Source organism: Gossypium hirsutum, chromosome A02, assembly GCF_007990345.1.
Source record: "Gossypium hirsutum isolate 1008001.06 chromosome A02, Gossypium_hirsutum_v2.1, whole genome shotgun sequence".
Taxonomy (NCBI): Eukaryota; Viridiplantae; Streptophyta; class Magnoliopsida; order Malvales; family Malvaceae; genus Gossypium; species Gossypium hirsutum.
In genome coordinates, this window is record NC_053425.1 from 97,491,129 (window position 1) to 97,495,227 (window position 4,099).

At 39.1% G+C, this 4,099-nt stretch overlaps 1 non-coding gene across 1 annotated transcript; it reads right to left on the reverse strand.

Annotated features, from left to right (window-relative positions):
• Positions 1–309: 309 nt before the first annotated feature.
• Positions 310–416, reverse strand: LOC121216713 (small nucleolar RNA R71). The gene has a single exon (XR_005912890.1). It is a non-coding gene; the product is annotated as a small nucleolar RNA R71 (small nucleolar RNA).
• Positions 417–4,099: the final 3,683 nt, after the last annotated feature.

Below are 4,099 nucleotides of genomic sequence, written 5' to 3' on the forward strand. Positions count from 1 at the left end.
AGACCTGCTATTGCAGCAAATAATTTTGAACTGAAACCTAATACGATTTAAATGATACAACAGTTTGTTTAGTTTGATGGTTTGCAGGACGAGGATCCAAACACTAATTTAGCAAACTTTCTGGAATTCTGCGACACTTTTAAGATCAATGGTGTTTTTGACAATGCCATTCACCTTCGATTGTTCTCATTCTCATTAAGGAACAAAGCTAAACAGTGGTTAAACTTGTTACTACAAGGGTCAATCACAACTTGGGAGCAAATGACCAAAAATTTTTTACTAAAATATTTTCCGCCGGCTAAAACGGCTAAACTAAGGAATGATATTTCTTCTTTTGTGTAGATGGATTTAGAAACGCTTTATGATGCATGGGAGGGATATAAGGATCTATTGAGAAGGTGCCCTCACCATGGGTTACCTCTATGGCTGCAGGTTTAGACTTTTTACAATGGTGTGAATCTTTCGATAAGGCAACTTATCGATGCAGCAGGCGGTGGAACATTAAACGACAAAACACCTGAAGAGGCTTATGAATTTATTGAAGAGATGTCACTGGATAACTATCAGTGGCAAGTCATGAGAATAAAGCCGACGAAAGCTACTGGTGTTTTCAACCTTGATGCAATTACTATGCTATCTAACCAGGTAGAACTTTTAAATAAAAAGATTGATGGTTTGTATGGTTCTACTCAGGTACATCCAATGATGAGGTGTGATTCAAATGGAGGAGGAGTACATAATACAGAATATCAATCCTTCAACCCTACCACCAAGGAGGAACAAGTCCACTATATGCGTAATAATAATTCTAGACCTCAAAATAACCCATATAGTAACACTTATAATGTATGTTGGAGGAACCATCCCAATTTCTCTTGGGGAGGTCAAGGAAATCAAAGACCACAACACCCTCCAGGTTTTCAACAACCACCTTACCAACAGGAGGAGAAGCCGAACCTTGAAGAGATGTTAATGAAATTCATCGCAGTATCTGAAACACGTTTCCAAAACACCGAGACAGCTTTTAAAAATCAGCAAGCATCAATTCAAGGGGTCGAGAATCAAATAGGCCAGTTGGCAAAGATGATTTCTAAACGACCATAAGATAGTTTGTCGAGTAATACTGAAACTAACCCAAGGGAGCAGCTTAATGCAACTACTGTTCGATATGAAGAAGAGTTAGTTGATTCTGAACCAGAACTAAGGCAATGAATTGTGGTAAGTAAAGGTAAGGATGAGGTGGACCACAATGAGGAAAAACCAGTAGGTAGAGAATATAAACCTCGTGTGCCATACCCCAGTGCGACAAGGAAAGGCCACTCGGACGAACAATTCGGTAAATTTCTTAAATTATTAAAGAAATTACATATTAACTTACCGTTTATTGAAGCTCTTTCGCAGATGCCAAGTGCAGTTAAATTTTTAAAAGAGATTTTAGCAAATAAGTGAAAGTTGGATGATGCATCGCATGTGGAGTTGAATGCAGTTTGCTCAGCCATTCTACAGAATAGACTACCCAACAAGTTGAAGGATCCAGAGAGTTTTACGATTCCTTGCTTAATTAGTAGTTTAAATGTTAACAATGCTTTGGCTGACTTAGTGGCAAGCATTAATGTCATGCCCTATAAAATGTTTAAACAACTCGGTCTTGGGAAACCTAAACAAACTAGGATGAGCATTCAATTAGCAGATAAAACAATTAGATTTCCTAGAGGTATTATTGAAGACGTACTTGTTAAAATTGACAAATTTATATTCCCAATTGATTTTATTGTTCTAGACATGGAAGAGGATAGTGATGTGCCTTTAATTTTAGGACGACCCTTTTTAGCAACTGTTAGGACTATTATTGATGTTGGCACAGGTGAATTGATACTTCGTGTAGGGGATGATACGATTACTCTCCAAGCTCGTGATTCTGCTAAAATATCTAGCAATCGAGATGATTCAGTTAACTTAAATAATGTTACAACTCAAACTTCTTTGCAGGAGTCCCCTAGAAAGAACGTCATGGAGCCTCATTCTAATTCATACCACAAAAATAGAGCGACTCATGAAGAACGAAGGCTTCAAATCGATGACTAGATGAATGGCGAACACATGTCAAGGAGAAACCAAAAGCACACAATGAATTCAAGCGACACCATGATAAGCGTAGGGATGAAACAATGCAATTTAAGGTCAGGGACAAAGTTTTGTTAGATAAAAAGGACCCCCAATTTGATACTTTAGAGCACAATACAGACGGAGCAACTCCCTTCACGATAATGAACATCTTCCCACATGGTACAGTCGAGGTAACATATACTAAATTTGGATCTTTTAAGGTAAATAATACTCTACTCAAACCTTATTTTGATAAAATTGATTGCAGAAGTGAGGAGTTTCAACTCCTCAATCCACCGTAATCATGCGAATGAGAGGTAAGTCGAGCTTAGACTCTAAATAAGCACTTCTCGGGAGGCAACCCAAGCATTAACACCACCAACTAGTTTATTTTAGCTATTTTTAGTGTTTTTGTACAGGTACAGTGGCCCACACGGCCTGGACACACGGGCGTGTCCTTGGCCATATGGAAACAGCGCTAAAAATTCCCCAAGTATCAACCCACACGGCCATGTGACACGGTCGTATGAAGCACACGGCCTGGACACACGAGAGTGCCCTAGGCCGTGTGATAATTGGAGCTAATTTTTCAAATTTTAAATAAGTCAGGGAGCCACACGGGTAAGGCACACGGTCGTGTGAAGCACGCGACCTGGACACACAAGAGTTTCCTAGGCCGTGTGAAAACTGGAGCTAATTTTTCAAATTTTAAATAAGTTAGGAAGCCAGACGGGCAAGGCACATGACCGTGTGTTGGGACACACGGACGTGTGAGGTATCACACGGGCATGGGAAAAGCAAAGGACATGGAACACGGCCTTGCGACACGGACGTGTAAACCACACGGGATCACCACATGGGCGTGTCCCTAGGTTGTGTGACGAATAGTCATAAAATTTTCGCGATTAACACGGGCTCAAATCGATCCACATGGCCGGGTCGCCTAACACAGGTCTCATTTGGTCGTGCCCCTTTTTAAACCTCCCTAAACCCTAATTTTTATTTTCTTCTTTTTCTTCCCCAAAATTTCCCAACCCTAGCCGCTCAAACTCCCTCAGCCCCCTTCTCCGGCCACCTTCAGCCGCCGACCACACCAGTAGCACCCTCCCTCATATCTTCCTGTATGCGTGATAAGTTTTATATTTATGATTGATCGTACTTCAAAACTAACTATTATCACGATGAAGGCAAGCACACCTATCAAACAGTAGTATAGTTTATAGCAAGACTGGAATGTCGAACCCACAAGAACTAAAAGTAATAGTATTAACTTTCTTTTTATTATCTAGCCTAAAAATAAGATGATTTGTTTTATCTAAACTAGTTAACTAAACTAAGAATGCACAAGAAGTAAATTGGGGAAATACTTTTGGAAAACTAATTGATTTAGACAATACCCAAGGGAAATTCCACATAGAGTTCACTTGTTATTTGACTCTGAATTAGACGATTTATTCACTTGACTTGATCCGTAGAAATCCCTAATTTATATTTTTATCTCTCTCGAGACTAACAACGTCTAACCCGAGGTTGATTAATTGAAATCTATTTCTAATTAAAACCCCTGGTGTTGGATTAACTCGATCTATGGATTCCCTTACTAGGTTTGACCTTAATCTGGCAGATTCATGGCGCCCTATGTCTAGGGGTGCAATCAACTCCGCTTAATTATGTTAGATCTACTCTTAGACAGGGACTTTTGCTCCTCTGAATAAGCACATCAATACTTGAATCAATATCCTGGAATATTAAAGTAAGAATTAAGAACAAATCAAGTATTTATCATATAATTCAGAAAATAATAACAAGATCCATCTTAGGTTTCATCCCCCTTAGGTATTTAGGGGATTTAGTTCATATATGTAAAAGAAAACATCTCAGAAGAATAATGATAACAAAACATAAAGAAAACCCAAAAAACCCTGAAGGAAATTGAAGGGAGAACTTCAGTCTTAAAGAAGAATCCGACTTCTGAGATGGATCAATCGGCTTC